Raw genomic sequence first — 21,693 nt, 5'->3', positions numbered from 1 at the left:
CAACCACAGTTTTATCCTGCTTGACATTTTTAGATTTTAAATGTAAGTAAGATCATCTGGTTTTTGTCTTTTTTAAAAAAATACATATTTTTTTTATTTATTTCAGAGAAGAAGAAGAGAGAGAGAGAGATAGAAACATCAATGATGAGAATCATCAATGGGCTGCCTCTTGCACGCCCCCAACTGGGGATTGAGCCTGCAACCTGGGCATGTGCCCTTGATGAGAATCGAACCCGAGACCCTTCAGTCTGCAGGCCGACGCTCTATCCACTGAGCCAAACCAGCCAGAGCATGTTTTTTGTCTTTTTCTGTCTGACTTATTTCACTTAGCATCATGTCTTCCAGGTTCATTCATGTTTATTCAGACACATAGCTTAGAGCAAGAAGAAATTTTTAAATCTTATTTAACACTAGAGTAACATGTTCCCTGAACATTTTCTTCTCTCATTATGTCCCTTTTCATTAAATACAGTTGTTAAATCCAGAAAGATGATAATCTTCCATAGGCCAGTACATCAGAAAATCTTATATCTTGTTCTTTCAAAACACATCTTGAATCCTTCCATTTATTTCATCCTGCACATCTACCTTGCTTAAAATTTCTGGAGGGAACCTTTCTCCAATATTCTACTAGTATCCCTTTTATGTACTACTAGAGGCCTGGTGCACAAATTTGGTGTGGCCTGCGGGGATTGGGCCGAAACCAGCCAGTGCATGAATTCATCTAGGGCATGTCTGACCCGTCTCTCCCACTCCCGATTAGCTGGACCCCAGCAGCAAGCTAACCGACCGGTTGGAGCATCTGGCCCTTGGTGGTCATAGCGACTAGTTGAAAGGTAGAACAAACAGCCAGACACTTAGCATATTAGGCTTTTATTATATAAGATATTTAAAAGCTACATGGACCTCCTTTTTGTTTCTTAAACAAGCTTAACTTTATAAGAAACTCCAAAATATTTTTCAAAGTACTTCTCCCATTTTGAATTTCCACAAGCAATGTATGAATATTGCAAATGTCCTTTACCCTCGCTAACACTTGGCATTGACAGGTTTTTGCTTGTGTATTTGTTTTAATCCATTCGAATAGGTGTGTAGTGATAGTTCATTGTGAGTCAATTACATTCCCTACAGATTAATAATGTTGAGCATCTTAAACATGTTAAATTGTCGTCCAAGTATCTTGTTCAACTCTTCAGCCTATTTCATTATTGCGCTTATGTTATCATTGTGTTTTTGTTATGGAGTTGTCATTGTTCTTTGGGCATTCTGGCTACAAGTGTTTTTATGAGATATGTGTTTTGAAAATACTTTCCCCAGTGTTTTGTTTACTTTTTCAATTTCTTAACAGTTGCGTTTAAGCAACAGGGATTTTATTTTGATGGCATTACATAAGTATAAGCATATATTTATATTTTTATGGAGTGAGCTTTTGGTATCCTTTCTAAGAAAGTCTGCCAATATCAAGTTCACAGAAATATTCTCTAATTTTGCTCTAAGGCAATGGGATCACCCTCTATTTTATTAGAATAAAGACTGCTTCTGAAAGTTGTTATCACAGTGTTGACCATAGCTCAACAATTATACTGGGTAACTCAATAATCAGTAGCAGGGTCATATGATTCATATACCAGAGCCCTACCAATTTGTTTATGAGAATCAGACTGACACCCCTTTGGTGGGTAGTAAAAGCCCCTTATATTTTCTCAGGAAATAAAAGGTAAAATGAATGGTCTATGGTGGAAATAATGGCATTTGTGATAATCTGGCCTGTGGATACTTGGACTATGTTTAATAAACAACAAAAAATAATAATTGTACTACAGTAGTGATACTATGAGCATCATGGTACAGTTTATAACCATTCCATCCATGATTAACAAGAGTGGGAAAAGGGTAAAATATCCAGTGTACATGAGCCACTCCTACATATTATGGCAAAGGGCTTCTTTGTAAAAGAAAGCTGCTTTGGAAAAAACACATCTGTTAAATCAAACTCATGCACTGGGCATTTTGGTAGTGTTACTCTGTTCAAAATCGTGACTTCTGCCTCACACATATCCTATTTAAATTCCTATTTTATAATGAGACATAGACCAGTGAAGTTTAGGGAAAACCTGAATCAGAGTAAAGTGTGACTTATTCACATAGCCACATTAACCTTCTCAAACATGTTTTCCTTAAAAACATTTATTCTTGCTTCATTGTTCTCCCAAATCATTACTTTCTAGAATTTTAATTGATTTTAAAAAATCACAGATATTTAAAAAATAACTTTATGCCTGCAACTATATATTTTCCCTATGGTTAAGACAAACTCTTTGTTCTATTAATGTAAATATATATCATATTTAAGTTGAATGTGGTAAAGACCTGTATACAGACTCAAATACTTAACAAATGTAGAGATCATTAAACCTCATGTAAGCAATTAATTTTGCTATGCTTGGTAGTCTCAGACCTTTACTGCTCAGGCAGCCTCACTGTAATTCTCTGTATCACTGATGTAAAAGAATAACAAAAGTTAAAACCATGACATTACAGGAAAATTCCCAATGAAGTGTGTCTTTATTAGAGAAGTTGAAAGCTTATTCTCAATTAAGTTCTTTTACTATCTTTCATGACTCTTCATGAACAATAAACGGAACATTTCAGAACATTGCATTAATATTTATGAACTTTTCGCGTGGCTAGTTACTAAGTATTTCGATTTGTAAAACAAGGAAAGACCCAGCTAAGAATTACATACTGGTCATTCATTTTTAACAAAATGAAAAAAATCAATGGTTCTAGAACTGTAAAGATTATTCACATCCCACAGATACATCGCTACTTATATACTGTATCCACATTCAGGTATTGATCCATTCCCCTTTCTTCACCTTTTGACTCCTACACCTTGATATTCTGTCACCCTAAAGCTGTTCTCCACTTTCAGAGCATTTATCAGCACTGTGTAACCCTGGAAAAATCCTCACTGCTTTCCTCATCCTGTCATGAGAAGTTACTCTTCACTGATTATGAAATTATTGATCGTCCCCATGAGCATTATCTATGCTGTGAATTATGTCAGTGAAATTTAAATCCAAGTACATATTGCATTTGATTCTATAACTTACTAGTAGTTTTTGCACAGAGCTTGCAATTTTTTTTTAAAGTAAGAGAACAAACCCATGAAATAGAATAACTTTGTTTAAAGTTAAGGACTTCAAAAATGAATACATCTGTGGGATGGGAATTTTGTTGTTGGTGAGATTAAATGAGATTCAATTTAAAGTTTTAAATTTTATTATGTGTTATCATCCCAACATTTTGTCCTATATTAAATGTTGCGTTTAATACGTAAAGGCATTTTTAGTCCACTAAAACCCAATGTCTTTTTGTAATCATCAGCGTAATAACTGAGTCAGTCAGTTTTACCAATGGATGCTAACATTAATGGGCAGAAATTAAGAAACAATATTCACATCATCTTCAAGCAACACTGCACAGATTACACCTAAATGATAAAGAAGAGATGTGTATTTACACTGGGAGATTGGGTGGCAGCCTTCGCTAATGGGCCCGGTGAGCATTGCCTCTGTGATGTAATGCAGTGGAAGGAGCACAGCATTTAGTTCTCCTGCTGGAAATTATTGACCTCCATCTAATCCAGTGGAAACACTTGGCTGCATTCGGAATTGCATGTTTTGAAGAAAAGTGGCCTGACCTTCTCAAAAGAAATAAAACAATGAGATATTTCTTGATTTTGAAAAATGAGAAATAATACCAATTGCAGTGTATGAGCATTCCCTGAAATTTGGATTTTTAAGAAGAAAACACTTTGAAGTTATTTGTTAAGATTTGAATCTGGCTACATGTTAGAGGATGGTATTGAAATAGTACTGATTTTCTTAGGTGCTGCATGGTGATATGGTTTTGTAGGAGAATGTCATTGGGAAGGACTGTCATAATATATTCAGACAATCTTGGGATAAATTAACAAAAGGGAAGTGTCTGCATGGGGGTAGGTAGATTGATAGATAGTGACATAGATACATAAATAAACACCAAGGTAGATATGCATATAGATTAATGTATAGATATGGAGGGGATATGGCAAAATGTTAAAAGTCAGAGAATATGGAAGAAGAGTGCTTGGTATTTAGTGTACTATTTATTCCTTTATCTTCACTGTGGGTTTGATTTTTTCAGAATAATTCAATTACTGAGGAAGAAAACTCTTCAAAAATGATTAGACTAAATTATGCTTTTAGAAACTTATTTTACATATACTGTTTATCTGATAAAATACTGAATATAAAGTTATGAGAATGATTAGGACAAAATTATCACTTTGGCGTAGGGATTTGGGGGAAGCTGAGTGTATTTTCTGGAGAACATATTAGCTAGAGAAGCAACTAACCACTTGTTTGGTCTAAGATTAGAGGCAAAAGAAAAGTTATGCAGGATAAAATAGAATATATAAAAATCAAAAGAAAAACATAAATATTAATCTATAAAAATTTTCAGCTTCTATTTAATTTTAATAATTTGAACACAGAAGGGAAGAATAAATAGGTCTTACATATGAAAATATGCATAAACTCACTTAAAATTAAAAGAACCAAAGACCTGCATACACTGAGATAGTATTTCTCTCAGATTAGCAGAAATCAAGTTTCTTAAGACACTAATATAAAAATATGAGGGCATAAGTATTACTATTCATGGAATTATAAAACAGAAAAACCTTTATGAAGAACAATTTGGCAAACAATATCCATCAGTGCTCTTTAACTGAGCAATTCCACTTCCGGAAATTGATATTATAGATGCACTCACAACTGTATCCCATCAGGGCATTCATAAATATGCAAAATGCCTTGCATACACAGATATTATCACAGCAATGTTTGTAGTATCAATAGGAGACTAGTTAATTGAGTTCTGATCTATTCACTTAAAGGAATATTATGTTGTTCTTTAAATGTATGGATTTGTTGATTTGTTTGACAAATATGACAAACACAAATGAATTTTAAATAAAAAGTACAGCAATATTCTGTAAATTGTGCAATAATAACACAATATATATGTATATATATATAGACATAGACATAGATACACATGCACATATATGCACATAAACACATAGATTTTATTATATAAATGTTGTGTACCTTTCAAAGTGCTAAGAATTTGACACAGTGCTTTCTCTGAAGAAAGGACTAGATCACTGGGGAACAGGAAAACATTTTCCACTGGATCTTTTAAAATATAAATAAATGAATTCATTGGAAAAGCAAACATAAACATCAGAAAAACACTTGTGACAAGGAATGTCCAAAAACTCAAGATAATTTACAACAAAAGAGCAATTAGAAATAAAAAAGGATAAAGGGAACTGCCAATTCAGAGACTGACTAAAGAGAAAGGCAACTTTGACACTAAGAAAATAAAACAGCCACTCAATACATTTTAAAAATTTACATTAATTTAACAAAATCTGTACACTTTTAATTTCTCTCTTATTTTTGCTCATCAAATTGTTTCACATTTGAAAGAGCACTGTATTGTGATATAAATTCTATGATCCTGTGCCACAGTTTCATGTCATATATTTTTTTTTAATCAGAGGAGGGGTTTTTTCTCTCCTGTAAATTGTTGTTCTAGTGCAATAAATAAAGAGACTTTAACATTTTGAAAAACAGAATTTGTGCACTTTCCAAAGATTATCTCCTGTCTCTTTATGTAGCAGAAAAATATCATCAGTGAGGTTTTGTTCTTTGAGTTACAGTATTTTCTCCCAGATTTCTAATTTAGAAGAATCTCTAAACCTGTTATATTTGTTGCGTCTGCTCTCTCTCATCTTGGGGGTCCCAATCAAGATGTGGCTGCCTACGCAGGATCACCATTCCATGACGTTTCATCAGGTCCTATCTGCTGCTCTGGTGTCAATAGCTATTGAAGTTTTAGGGTTTGTTTACGTCTGGTGGTCTCCCTTCCTGAATCCCAGCACTCATCATTAAGGGAGCATTTCCGTGAGATACACCGGAGACAAGGAGCATTGGCGGCATGGACTCAGCCCCTGTGCTCCTTGCCTGGCACCCCTGCATTCCTGTGTCAGAGAGGATGTCGAATGGCTCAGCCTCTGGAGAAATCATTTCCAGAAGACGGTTTTCAACACAGTGCTCTGTTCTTTGTTCTGCGACGTTTTACTTTTCAAGTCTGTCCTAGATAATATGTCAGAAATTGAGAACCTTTCAATTTGTGCTTTTTCATTGCTGTTATTAGTTTTTTTTTCTGCCTTACTTTTTTTAAAAAAAATATATATATATTTTTTTTATTTATTCAGAGAAGAAAGAAGAGGGAGAGGTAGATATAAACATCAATGATGAGAGAGAATCATTGATCAGTTGCTTCTTGCACACCCCACACTGAGGATTGAGCCTGCAACCTGGGCATGTGCCCTGACTGGGAATCAAACCCTGACCTTCTGGTTCATAGGTCCATGCTCAACCACTGAGCCACTCCGGCTAGGCATCTACCTTACTTTCTATGCACTTGAATGATCTTATCTTCTCAGATTTGCAGCTGGATGGCAGGCTCTTATTCTGACCCTGTGGCTTTCCGTAGTGAGGACTGCTGGGTCAATGTCCATTCCTGTCTGAGCCTACTCCCTGACTCTCTGACCCCCTGGCAGAGGGAATGAATGAAAAAACACTGTCACTAGCATGTCATGGTTGCTGTGTCTTTTTCTCTCCCCAACCCATCTATGGCCTTTTTCTTTTAGGATTCAAGTTTCCCACTCATCCCAAGTTCCCTATGTCCCCTCCAGATGTTTTCTGGAATGCGGAGAAAGCACGACAGCAATGAGAGAGAAAACAGCACTCCCTAGGCAGAACCCTCAGATCCGTGATCGTTCTCAGACATCACAGCACATAGTATGACCAAGCTGGTTAGTGAGTGATTGTTCCTTCCAGATATTTGTTTTTGTAAGCCTGGCAAGCATCCAGAGAGTTTGCATTTTTAACAAGATCTCAGGAGATTCCGATTCAAACCGACCATTGACCACAATTTGAAAATCATTGCATTTGAGTGTTCGCTGTCAATTTATGAATTCTGAGGCAAGCAACAGAGACTCCTAGATGACAATGTGCTGATATTTATAACTGCCAATTTTATGTTTTGGTGGAACTATACAAGGAGACCATAACTTATGAGTTTTAAACTTGTGACATCAATTGTATATTAAGTGTTTCATTAAGTATTATCATGTTTGGTTTAAACTTCATTTAAAAACAGGGTTCTTTTATTGGGCAGGGAAAGGGGGTTTGTCCATTGAGTTTCAGCCTTGTTCTGGATCTTTGTAGTACACGAGGAGGACATTGCGAGAGTCTGATTTAGGACTGGTGTGCATACTGTGTTCGTGGAATAAATAAAGTCCCACAATATGTGCTGTTCTAGAAGAGACAATATCCCTGCATCCCATTTAACATTAATAAATGAAAATTTGGTTTTCTCAAATTAGGTTAGCATCATGGAAAAGGGAAATAATTTATGTTTCTACAGACCTGAAAACTTCAGTCCACAGACTAACAGCTAAGCCACAGAGTGAAAAACCAGTACAGCTAACACATATTGTGCAAGAAATTAATGCTCTAACACAAAATATAGCATAGTAAACAATACATTCCTGAGACAGGAAGGGAATGTAGCAACTATCTATCCACCTTACCGTTATGTGACAGAGTGAAATGCCTGCTTGCCTTTTGAGGCTCTGGCTGGGTAACTTTGATGACAAAACAGCATCTTGCAGACAACCTGAGCTCTGAAAGGACATGCACAACAAAGTAAACACAACAAATTGTCAGGTTTTTTGTTTGTTTGTTTTTGTTTTTTAGAATAGGCTGCTTTGAAAGAAAGTCAAGAGCTTGAAAGTTTGATTATAATGAGATGGCAATGAGAATGTGCGTAAGATAGAACATTCATTTACTATCACGTGCCAGTAAAGATTGTGAATGGCTTCCATTGCAGTGGCTGGCGACTGAACTTATTAAAGGGAATGAGCTGTAATTATTTGAAAACATGTCCTACTTCTGAATGCTTATAAAATGCAAACTAGGCTAACTGCTGAGTTATGGTAATAACTAGTAACAAGTGTCTTATTTTGAAGCACTTCAAAAACAAATTATTTAAAGTACCTACCAGGTGTAATAGAAGGCAAGATCAGAGAAAGTTTTTTGTGTTTTTTTTTTTTTTTTTTTTTTCCCCAAGTAACCTTTAGGAGTACTCCAGAGCTTCTGAAAGTAGCTTATCAGTACACATTAGAACATTTTAATTATACACTTCAGAAAATACTTCAGAGTCATTTGACTAAAAGTGCAATTTGTGTATCACATTGTAGTACTTAAATCAACTATGAAATAGCATTTTAAATTAAAATCCAATACACTTTGCCTTCATTCTGTTCTAGAATATTGAAGCTAATTATAATTCTCAAATTAAGCAAGACGGGGGGAACTAACAATGCAATTTTTAGAATATCATACATTATTAGACAAGGAAATAACTATACTCTCATACTGAATTAAAAAAAAAAAAACCTGCTGAATATGAAAATAAAAGGTGAAGGAAGAATAATGGTAAAAATACATTTTTGAGTGTCTTGTGGAATAAGCTTTTGAAGGATTATATATGCAATACAATTCTCTACTTATTCTCTTTTTAAAGCTCACTCTTGTCTGATATACCTGAGAAAATGGAGATTAAAACTCCATGCAGCTCTGCCTGAGTCCATGACTCAGTCTACCTCTCCCATATTTAAGCCCAGGCTTCCCATAGTGTTATTGCTGGTCAATACCTGAAACTTGAAGCTTTTCCACATGTGAAATCTTGCTGCACTCATAATTTTAACCCCACCAATGAAGTGATTCCAGGAGAATATATTTCCCTTTATTGACTTCTCCCTTGACTTTGCTGAACCCCACCATTGAACAACCATTGTTTATAACTGAATTTCTAGGTATTGCTGGTTTGTCAAGCACATTAGATAATATTTTCCAAAGGAACTATATACATTTATACTCCACCCAGCAGTCCTTAAGATTTTTTTTTTTCTTTCTTACTCACTAACACTTCATAGTATCAACATTTAAATATTTGTGAGTGTAGTGAGATTATAGTATATTTTATTGTATTATTGTTTAATGTCCCTTACTATTTTGGGTGTACATTTTATTACTCCTGTCAATTATTTAAATTTTATTATTAATTTTTATTGGAGTTATTATACTTTGGATACAGATTCTTTAATTTTTTGTCTTTTGTCATGTATACATGTCACACACACACACACACACACACACACACACACACACACACTCACATATATCTTGTCCCAGTTAGTAGATTGCCTTTAATCTCTTTTTTTTTAAAAAAAAAAACAACAACACTTTATTGAAGTATGATTAACATATAAAAAGCTGTACTTATTTCATGTACAACACTCCCACCTTATCAGCACACAGTTTCATTTTCTTTAATTTCAGGAACCTGTGGTCAACCACTATATAAAAGTATTAAATGGAAAATTCCATAAATAAACAATTTACAAACTTTAAATTGCCTGTCATTCTGAGTATCATGAGGAATCTCCCACTCTCATGATCAGGACATGAAACATCACTTTGTCCATCTACTCACACTGTATATGCTACCCATCTGTCAGGCTACCCACCTGCCAATCTATGTCATCAGATTGACTGTCATGTTGTCTCAGTGCTAGTATTCACATTATTTTACTTGATAATTACCCCAAAGCACAAGAGTAGTGATTCTGGTAATTTGATATGCCAAAGAGAAGCTGTAAAATTCTTCCTTTATGTAAAAAAGTGCAAGTTCTCAACTTAATAACTAAAGAAAAAAATTATAGTTGAGGTTGGTAAGATCTATGGTAAGAGTGACTCTTCTCTCCATAAAACTGCTTATTTTATGAATGAAACTTTAGCATAGGTTTATATGACTAGGAAAAAAGTAGTCTATGTAGGGTTTTTGTTTTCAGACATTCATTGAGAGCCTTGGAATGTATCCCCAAATGGATATAAGAGAACTACTGTATACAACTCAATGCATTTGGGGATAAGTATATAGCAGTGAAACTAACCACTGTCAAAGCAAAAGCCATCTTTATCACTTCCCAAAGTTTCCTCCTTTAGAATCTAAGTAAGAATTTGAATGAGATTTACCCACTTAACAATTTTTAAATGTACAATACAGTATTGTCAGGTATAGTTATAATGCTGTGTAGTAACAATCCCACTCTGGATATTTATCCAAAGCAATTGAAATAATGAACTTGAAGAGATACCTTCTCTCCCATGTTCACTGTAGCATTCTTCACAAGAGCCAAGATATGAAAACAAAGTAAGCAACCATCAACAGATGTATGAATAAAGAAAAATGTGATACACACACCTTTGTCATTACAGATGTTATAAACACAAACACACATACACAATGGATTTTTATTGGGCCTTATAAAGGAAGGAAATTCTGTCATTTGCAACAACATGGATGGAGCTAAGGGCATTATGCTAAGTGAAATAAGCCAGACTCAGAAAGACAAATACTGTATGATTTCACGTTTATGTGAACCTCTGAGATAGTCAAACACATTGATTCAGAGAGTGGATTGGTGGTTGACAGGAGCTAAGGGAATGGGAAATGGGAAGATGATTGTCCTGGGGTACTATGTTTCAGTTATGCCAGGCAAATAAACTGTGGAGGCCCACTAGAGAGCTTTTAATCTCTTAAAGGGGTCATCAAATTTAACAATTATTTTCTCCAACTTTTTTGGTTATGTTTTATTTTTTTTAAAAACTTTTCTCTATCTCTCTGTTAATAAGAGATTTCCAATATTTTTACCTAAGGTTTTTAAATTTTGCCATTAATACTTAAATCCTAGTCTGACTTTTGTGTATGGAGCCACAGTTTTACATTTGGAAATGGACTATCAATTTCTGGTTGTTCTACAATGCCATCGTTGGCTCCAACCACATTTCAGCATCAGTTGTTGAACTCTGTATTCTGTATTTGTCTGTATCTGATTCAGTGCCACTATATCTTAACATAGTTTTATTGGGATGGTGTTGGAGGGGGTAAGGGGATTGAGAAAAAAAAGAGACAAAGAGAACTCATGGACATGGACAATAGTATGATAATTGCAAGGGGCTAGGGGTGAAGGTAAAAAATTTTAAAAATTAATTAAAAAAGGAAATATTTGCCCTAGCCACTTTTGTTCTGCAGTTAGAGTGTCAGCCTGTAGACCAAAGGGTCTCAGGTTCAATTCTGGGTCAAGGGCACATATTCAATTGCAGGCTCAATCCCTTGCCCTGGTCAGGGAGCATGCAGGATGCAACTAATGGATATGTCTCTCACATTGATGTTTCTCTCCCTGTCTCTTCCCCTCCCTTCACTTTCGCTAAAAAAAAAAAAAAAAAAAAAAGAATTATTTAAGCATAAAGAAGCCAAGTATAAGGTTTGAGGATATGATCTTTATTTAAACCAAAATATGTAATCTTTGGTTCAGTAACAAATGTGAAATTCACTCTTGAAGAATTCTTTTTAAATATCTTGACTATACATAAATGTCATTGTATTTTCAAGTTTTTTCTCTAGACTAAACTTGTAACAGTATAATGAATAAGTGGAGATGCTACAAGAACAAAAGGGACATACTATTCTTTAGTTAACATTTTCTTTAATGGCATACTGTTTATATGCCATCTTTACCAAGTTCTTAAATAGAGCTTTCAATAAAATCATGTTTTGGAAAACAGTTTGTGTTGTAAAAAAAAAGAGTTAATGAGAAAGAATAATATAAAAAGAGAAATAATATGAAAAAATAGATGCCCACATACATTCATCTTTTTCCCATGCATCTCATTTTCTCCCCCAAAATAACCACTGTTAACATGTTGATGTTACTCCTCTCAATCTTTTCCTATGAATTACTAGTCTACCTATACTTCTATGGATAAATTTGCATATATCTTTATATAGCTATCTACAAAGTCTTGCATAGTTTAATCTAATGTGTAAAAGAACATTAACAACTGAAAAAAATCAAGAAGAAAACAATGAATTTATCCTTTCCATTTATTATTTCCAACCGTAAATGAAACATTTGTTCAATTGACTACCACAATTCCTGGTTATAAATAAAGAAAATTTAAAATTGGATCATACAGTAAAGTCATACTTAAATTGCAGATATGAGAATAAATGGAAGTTCTTTTTTTTATGACTGAATGAATCTGATCATTTCCTTATGTATTCGTACATTAGCATAAGCAAAACTGACCTGAACACATAAGCAATTTTTTTCTGCAACATTTTTTGCAGTTTTCAGAAGGCAGATTAATTAACCTTAAATATATTTTCTTATTTCACATGAAATATGTAAAATGCTATTTACTTCGAAGTAGGTAATTATTTTTTTTTTTTACGGGAGCTAAAATCACTTTCCCTAAAGCAAAATCATTCTAACATTATCAAATATCACAGTGTGGTTAAAGAACAATTATAAAGTAATTTACAGAATAAATCTCATTACTTTCTGGAGGCATGTTTGAATTAAGTGAATGAAAATGTTACCATATTTGACTTTCAGCCTTCTTTTCTCCAAATAGTTGAACATGCAGAAGAAAAACAGCAACATGTTAACAGTGATAAACAATCAACATTCATATGACCTTAAAATATTGCCTTTCAAAAAACTCCTTGGGCACATTTTTGTTTTCCAGACTTTTTAATATATTTTAAAAAGGTGTTAAACTTTATTTAAAACACAAAATATTAACTTTTATAATACAATATTAATCTCTGAAGTTTTAGTCTTTGGTTTTCATCAACTAGCTCCCAGGTAATGTTTATAATATCAGTGATTCAATTATTTATTTGTTCATTTCCTCTCTCCTTCAACAATTTTTTTTTACTGTGACTCTTTGAAAAGTCCTTTTGAATGAACTATATTCAAAAAAGCAAATGTTATAACCCCAAATGGTTATTGTTACCTGGAATCTTAAAATATAATAAAAGAAATTTCACATTTTAAATTTCAAAACATTTAAAGAATTAAACACTCATGCTAAGCAATGTGGGTTATAAATTAATAAGCAGGATATTATTTAGTTGAAAATGAAAGGTTAAATTAATAAGAATTAGGAAGAAACATAGACAAATCCTTAAAATGCTTTATTCATCTTTATATTTTCACTTGTAATAATCATAAATGCTTATTTCTTATCATTAAAATTTTGCAATACACTTGTAACTTTTTTGCAGACTGTCTTTGCTCTAATAATGTTTGGTCATAAAAAAGCAAAATTTTTAAAGTTTTAAAACGAAAAAGTAGTCATTCCACTTTCCTGCTAAAATCCTATTGCTATCATGTAAATAAACTAACATTCAAGGCCTTGTATAATTTAATAAAACATTACTTTTTCAGTTCTTATCACATCCTTAGATTATAATAATATTGCATAGCTTTTCTAAAGTGCTCCAAAATTACTTTCCCATGTTACAGTATTTCACTTAATCATTATACATTCTCCATGATTAGTTTCAATTTACAGATAAAGAAAGCTGAAGAATAAATAACTCATCAATAGCATCTAAATGTGTCAGGACTTGAACTGACATCTTCTGGCCCCAGCCTCCTCTTTCCAGGATACCATTGCTGCCTCTACATTTTCTAAACTAAGCATCCTAAAATTGTTTCAAAAATTATTTCCTGGTTTTCTAACTTGTCCAAACACTATAACAGGTACTTGAAATGCAAAATAAAATAGAAAGACAATGTCATGTAAAACCCCCAAAAATAATTCTACTTCTGCTCATGTTTTTTCCCCTGGGAATCTGTCAAGAGACCTTACCTCCTGGTAGGCACAATTCTAAACTCTCTTCTAGTGAGCAGTTACTATCTGCCAAGCACTGTTATGGAATAAGAATAAAAAGCAAAATAAGCCCAGCCAACATGGCTCAATGGTTGAGCATTGACCTACGAACAAGAAGGTCACAGTTCAATTCCCGGGGTCAGGGTATATGCCTGGTTTGTGTGCTTAATCCCCAGTAGGGAGCATGTAGGAGGCAGCCAATTAATGATTCTCTCCCATCATTGATGTTTCTATCACTCTCCCTTCCTTTCTGAAATCAATAAAAATATAAAAACAAACAAACAAAAACAGTATTTTGTGAGTTGCTCTTAAAAGTGTTCAAATCCAGACCAGAAACACACACACACACACACACACACACACACACACACAGACAAACAAAACAAAATAAACACATACACACACACAAATATAAATTTAACATATTTGAATTTTCAATAGTGGAAAGAAAATGAGAGACATTAGGACTCAGGCACAGAACACTGACAGTGCCTCAATTTGTCTTCTTAGAATTCCTGCTTTTGCATGTGAATAAAATACAGGGTTTTGTTCTTCTTCAGTCCACACATTCGAAATGATCTTAGTCTTCCTATTTATCTTATTTATATTACCCTACTTACTCAGGCTGATCACCTGTAGCACAGAGAGAAGGAGCCTTTTTACCAAGAAACTATGCTCTTTAATGGTTCTTTACTAACCACAATTTATCATAAATATCTCAAATGTCAGAATGACTTACTATAAATTACTCAATTTCAGAATGAGGGGCCATGAGAAGATTGTGGGAATGAACAAACTGTGACTCTATTACTAACTTCATTATGTCCATCAGCTATGTTGACCAATGTCTTAACTATCAGCTTAAAATTGCTGTGAAATAGAACTTTTTGGAATGCTATGACAAAAGGCTACTATAGGAGATAGAATAGGCATTATGGTTAAATCCGAGCCTTACTTCCACCCTCCAGATGTTCAAGGTGAAATACCCACCCATTGCTCTGTCAGTAAAAGGGGAAGTGAATGGTTGTGAAATATACCCAGAGCATTTTTCATACCAAAGGATTCTTCCCCAAGCTAAAAGACTTTACAATAGCTTTATTGCAACATGTGAAAGGGTGTTACTCCCACTCAGTTCCCCACTGGCAACCTATCTCACTTATGGTGAGAAAAGGTTATTCCAATAGCGAAACACTGTGAAGGTCTCAGCCCAGACCCAGGTTCACAAAAAGACTGAGCTTTAACTATAAGATTATATAGTAATTACTCCCCTTCACACTTTGCCACCATAATAAAAAGACTCCAGAAAAAGAGCAGTGAATTATAGGTGAAAGGGCAGCAAGAGGCAGACTCTTTCCGAGGAGGAATACTTAGGGAAGCCCCAAGTCAAAATGTCATACAAAAGCAAGAACACTTAAGAAATCTGAAGCCTTTGACAACTATTGCTACACAGCAGACATTAAGCAAAATTCAATTCTTACCCAGATTAATATAAATCATCAAAATAATGACTATTTATTTCAGATTCTATTACCCAATATAACTTATCTTTCAACAAAAATGTGTAAGACATACCTAAAGACAAGAAGAGACACAGTCTGAAGGCATAGAAATAATCAGAAGTAGACTCAAATATGACACAGATGTTACAATGAAGAAATATGAAATGTAAAACAACTATGTTAATGGAAAACAGATGACATGGAAGAAAAAAATGATAATATAAGCAGAGAGATGGGAATTCTAGAAATTAATAAAAAGGAAATGCTAAAAAACACAAAAGTTGTAATAGAAAGGAAGGATTCCATTGACGGGCTCATTAGTAGACTTGACTTGGCTAAGGAAAGAATCTATCAGCTTGATGATAGGTCAAAAGTACTCAAGCTAAAATGGTTTATTTATATAACATTGATTTGAACAATTTATCTAATTGCATTTATAGAACATTCCATCTAACAACAGCAAAAAAAACCCAAAACATTATTCTGAAGCTTACATAGAACATAACCAAAATAGACCACATTCTTGGCCTTAAAACTTATTGAAGAGAAAACTGGGGAGAAACGGGGGGGCGGGGGGGGATTTTGTACTGTTAAAATTTAGCAGTGAGTTTTTAAATACAACAACAACCATCACAATTTATGAAATAATAAAATGATAATTGGACTTTTTATAATTAAATTTTATGCTCTGCAATAGCTACTATGAGGTGATATCTCATTGTGGTTTTAAATTGCATTTCTCTGATGATTAGTGACTTTGCACATCTTTTCATGTCTATTGGCCATCTGTATGACCAGTTTGGAGAAGTTTCTATTCAGGTCCTTTGCCCATTTTTTTCATTGAACTGTTTATTTTTTTGGTGTTGAGTTTTTATAAGTTCTTTATAAATTTTGGATATTAACCCCTTATCAGATGTATCTTTGGCAAATATATCGTTCCATGCAGTGAGTTGTTTTTTTTCATTTTGTTAATGGTTTCCTTTGCAGTACAAACGCTTTGCTTGGTATAGCCTGTGTTTTTTAATTATGTCTTTTAACTAGAAATATTTCACTATACAAAATATGATTACTGTACATGAGGTAGGTGTTTTGTGTTAGATTTTGTTTATTCTTTTTTTGTTATAGTTTCTGTATCAACTCTTTTATTAAAGATAATGTGTCAATGAAATTTCTGGTCCGTGTGGGAGATGTTTTCAAACCCAATGCTGAAAGAATATGCAGAATAGAATTTTAATTTTTACTTCGATGTAATTAACTAAATTGAACATTGTTTTTAATGTCAGTTTGAAGTGTTTTGTTAAATTAAGAAATGTTCAAAAGCATAATAAGTGCTTTTTGTATGGATAGAAACTGTTTCTATAATTTCTATCTAGGTTTCATGGACCCAATAGCTTCTTCTTAACAAAGTAAGGTAATTTTTTTTATAATATGCCATTGCTCTTCTAAAAAAAATCCCAGAATTTTCTTATCATCTATAAAATAGAAACCAAGAGTTTATAACAACATTTGAGCTTGATTGTATTAGTTTCTTATTGTCACTATAAAAAATCACCACAAACTTAGTGGCTTAAAATAACATAAATTTATTATCTTATGTTGAGTTAGAGGTCATAACTCAGAAGTATCACTGGACTAAAATCAAGGTATTGGTAGATCTGCATTCTTTTTGGAGATTCTAGGGGAGAATTCATTCCGTACCTTTCCCCCCAGTGAATACAGGCTGCCTGCATTCCTGGTCTCATGGTCTCTTCCCACATCTTCTAAGCCAGTAATGCATCTTCTCTTTCTTTCTCACATAGTTTCCTTGCTTCTCTCTATGTATCTGACTTTTCTGCTCCCCTATTATGAAGATTCCAGTGATTACATTGGACCCTTTTGTATAATCTAGAATAATATTGCAATCCTTATAATATTAAAGTCCTTAATTTAGTCATAAATAAAAATTGCCTTTTGTGATGCAAGAGGTAAGACATCCACAGGTTACTCGAATTAACATGAGGTTGTCTGTTTATGGGCCAAGGGAAGATATTCAGACTTCCACCATATTTATACATTTTTTTTGTTTCTCCCAGTGAGATGTAAGATCCACAAGAACACAAATTATATGCTATGTCCATCATTATCTACTTTTTTTTTAATCCTCACTCGAGGATACTTCCCATTAATTTTTAGAGAAAATGGAAGACAGAGGGAAAGACACAGTGAGAAACATCAATGTGAGAGGAGCACATTGATTAGTTGCCTCCTGCAGGAGCCCTGATCAGAGCCCAGGCCATGCAGGAGCTTGCAACCAAGGTATGTGCCCTTGACCAGAATCGAACCTGGGACCTTTTGGTCTACAGGCCAATGCTGTATTCATTGAACCAAACCGACAAGGGCCATCATCATCTATTTTTATTCTTTTCTGATCTCCTAACAAAATATGACATATAGTAGGTACTCCATATAAAAGCAATAAGATGTTAAGGTTGTTAAAACTTAAATCCTAAAAGTAAGCTCAGAGTACCAATTTCCAACAACCTAAGAAATCAAAAAGATCAAGATGGATTATAGTCTATCATTAGGCACTTGCTCACCAAGGTTTTCTTACCCTGAAAGGAGGGCATGTGAGAATAAAGATAAATGAGAAACACTAGACCAGACTATCCTGTTGTATGCTACAATTTACTGATATAGATTTTTTTGTAAGATTCAATGTGCTGTTTCTTCTATTATGCTTTCTGAGAGGGAGGTCATGCCTTTAGCTGAAAAGATAAACTTTTCTGACCTCAGATCATTCCCATTTTATAAATAGCATATCATCTCAAATCTCAATAGCAAATGCAAATTGCAAGTTCTAAAAAAGTATTATCCAGCCCGGCTGGCATGGCTCAGTAGTTGAGCATCAACCTATGAACCAGGAAGTCACGGTTCGATTATGGTCAGGGCACATGCCTGGATTGTGGGCTCGATCCCCAGTGGGGGGCATTCAGGAGGCAGCCAATCTATAATTCTCTCTCATCATTGATGTTTCTATCTCTCTCTCGCCCTTCCTTTCTCTTGAAAATCAATAGAAATATATTTTTAAAAAATTCTCAGAGGGAAGGTGGAGATGGATGGGTAATTGAGAGGAGATCAAAAGAAGAACTTGTATGCCTATATGCATAACCCAAGGACACGGACCATAGGGTGGTGAAGGTCTTGGGTGGGGGATGGAAGCAGGCTAGAAGGGGTCAATGGAGGGGGAAGGGGGACATATATAATACTTTTAACACTAAAGATTTAATTAAAAATAAAGCTATTGTAATAATCTATCTATCTATCTATCTATCTATCTATCTATCTATCTATCTATCTATCTATCATCTATCTATCATCTATCTATCATCTATCTATCTATCTATCTATCTATCTATCTATCTATCTATCTATCTATCTATCTATCTATATCTTAAAAATATTATCCAACTTTTTGGACCTCTTTGTTATAGTAAGTCAGTTTCATATAGGCATACTTTATCTAGTCCCTCAGATCAATTTGAATGACTCCATCTTCTCTATAGTTATTTTTCCCTTTTTGAATTTCTTACAATAAGAAACTAAATTTGCGCAGTATCAGGGACTAATATAGATTGTCTGTGATATTTTTTTGTCTCTATTAAAATATATTAATCCTGCCCTAACCAGTTTGGCTCCGTAGATAGAGTGTCGGCCTGTGGACTGAGGGGTCCCAGGTTCGATTCTGGTCAAGGGCATGTACCTTGGTTGAGGGGAACATCCCCAGTGGGGAGTGTGCAGGAGGCAGCTGATCAATGTTTCTCTCTCATTGATGTTTCTCTCTATCCTTCTCCCTTCCTCTCTGAAACATATCAATAAAATATATTTAAAAAATATATTAATCCTATGTAGAGAGTAAGGAAAATATAAAATTTATATGATTAATTCCAGTTAACTATTTTACAAGGAAAGTGTGAGTCCATCACCACTCAGGCAATTTCATCAATGTGTAAGTGGGGTTTTTTTCTAGTGTGTGTTTGTAATGGGGCAAATTATCCACTCATTTTGGACACTGCTCAAATTTAGATGCCATATTATAAAATTATTTGCTTATTTTGCCTGCTCTTTTCCTTGAATGTAAACTAATAATAAACCTAAAGGACTGAGTTTTTTGTAACTCCTCATAATGTCAATATTTGTCTTTTTATGACCACCCAGTGACCTATGATATCTTCCATTTCCTGGTCCTATATGTGAAATGATATAAGGCTGACAGAAATTAAATCAAAGATTGTTTCATTTACCTTTATTATGGAGGAGAACTCAGTGTAATCTGAACTAAAATAAAACTACATACCAAAATTATCTGGAAAGTTATTAACCTCTGAAGTTAGTGCAAATACACAAGGATAAAACATATCAGGGACTAAAAAAAAACATTTGGTGTATTTAATCCAGTTTTTTAATTGTTTTTTAAATATGTGTTTTTGTTTGAAGATTTCCTAAAGAGAAATAGAGAATTCAATTAACACACTGAAAAGTACCAAGTAGAACAGCAAGGGAAAAATCCTTAAAATATTAGATTGAAGTGAGACTTCCCATTTCAGTTGTGGGCCATTAACTGCTCATCAAAGATATATAAAAATCAGCTCCCACAACTAAACCCCTTAATATCTAGGACCATGGTTTAACCCCTCAAGCATGACAATATTCAAATTGTCAATTAGGCCCACTGCCTACATTTTTATTTCAGTTTTCTACTTCTGGCAATCTCTTCCCACAGGGACCATAATAATAGTCTCTCACTATAAAAGTTACTCATATTGAAAATATGTAAATAAATACTAATATACGATGCTCCTTTTCACAGTTTTCTACAATACGATTCAAATAGTCACCATTGACTTGGACTATTTAAACAGACTTATTCCTATGGAAGGGGTTCAAAATCAGTGTCCCTATGCCATTAATAATACCATGTTTGTATGCGAGTCTCATTGTGGACACCAGGAAATAGCTCTTGAAATTTATTCACTACATAGAGTGAAAATACTATCTAGGAAAACCCCAAGAACCAATCAAAACAATTTCAGTTGTTTGCAATATATGCAATGCATTCTTTTCTGAGCAAAATATATGTATTAGAATTTGGTACATGTTGCCAGCAGACCTATATTGTACCTTCTAGACATATACCTTGAATGCTAATTAGTAAAAATGGGATATACAAAGAAGATGAAACAGGAGAAAGAGGAGAAAGAGAAGAAGAAAGAAAATAGGGTGGAGAAGAAAAGAGAAAGAGGTCTTAATTGGTTTAGTTTCTCTTGTGTACCCAGTTGCTTTTAACTTCAAAACTCAATTTGGAGTAGTAATTTATTATCAAATATCTAAAAATGTGACATTAAGTTTTCCATATCTAGGGAGAAATTTACCATTTACTATTGATATAGATGGTCATCTTTGACAGAATTTTCTTTAGTATTATCCTAAATATGGAAATAGCTTAATTTCCATTTCAATGACTACTATTAGCTTTGCATTTCTACTACTTTCAGGATTAAAATAAGTATATTTTCCACCCAGAGATTCTATATATTCTACTTTTCTTTCTTTCTTTCTTTCTTTCTTTCTTTCTTTCTTTCTTTCTTTCTTTCTTTCTTTCTTTCTTTCTCTCTCTCTCTCTCTCTCTCTCTCTCTCTCTCTCTCTCTCTATATATATATATATATATATATCTACCTCTATCTCTATCTCTAACTCTATCTATATCTGTTTCTCTCTCAGAATGACTCACATTTTAAATAATATATTCTCCAACATCCAAAGCCTTGCATTTTGTATCACCATTTTTTTTTCAATTGTTAGCAAAAATCTGATTTCTTTTTTTCATTTGCTACTGCTTTTGCAACATTGCTGCCTCTGGTTCTAAGTTTCTTCAGTCTTTAATATTTATTTATCAGAAGAATTTTAACACTTTTAATTCCCAACTTCTCCTAACTGGAATTCACACCAATGCATTTCTGAATCAAGGATAAAAGTGCTGTGCCACCTGAAGCTGTAAAGAACAGCGTGTCCAGCATGTGCTTCAATACATAATTGTGAACATGAATATCCAAGACCTTGATAAAACCTTCTCCTACTGGAAGCAGCATAAACACGCCTATTCCAATTGTCTTTTCATGTAGTAGCAAAAGCCCTGCTACATTTTATGTCTGCATGCTATATACCTACCTTCTCTATCTGTGTTTTAAAAATCTTTCATCTTTCTCAACCTAGTCCCTTT

Source organism: Myotis myotis, unplaced genomic scaffold, assembly GCF_014108235.1.
Source record: "Myotis myotis isolate mMyoMyo1 unplaced genomic scaffold, mMyoMyo1.p scaffold_m19_p_14, whole genome shotgun sequence".
NCBI classification, from domain to species: Eukaryota; Metazoa; Chordata; class Mammalia; order Chiroptera; family Vespertilionidae; genus Myotis; species Myotis myotis.
This window is presented reverse-complemented; position numbering follows the sequence as displayed.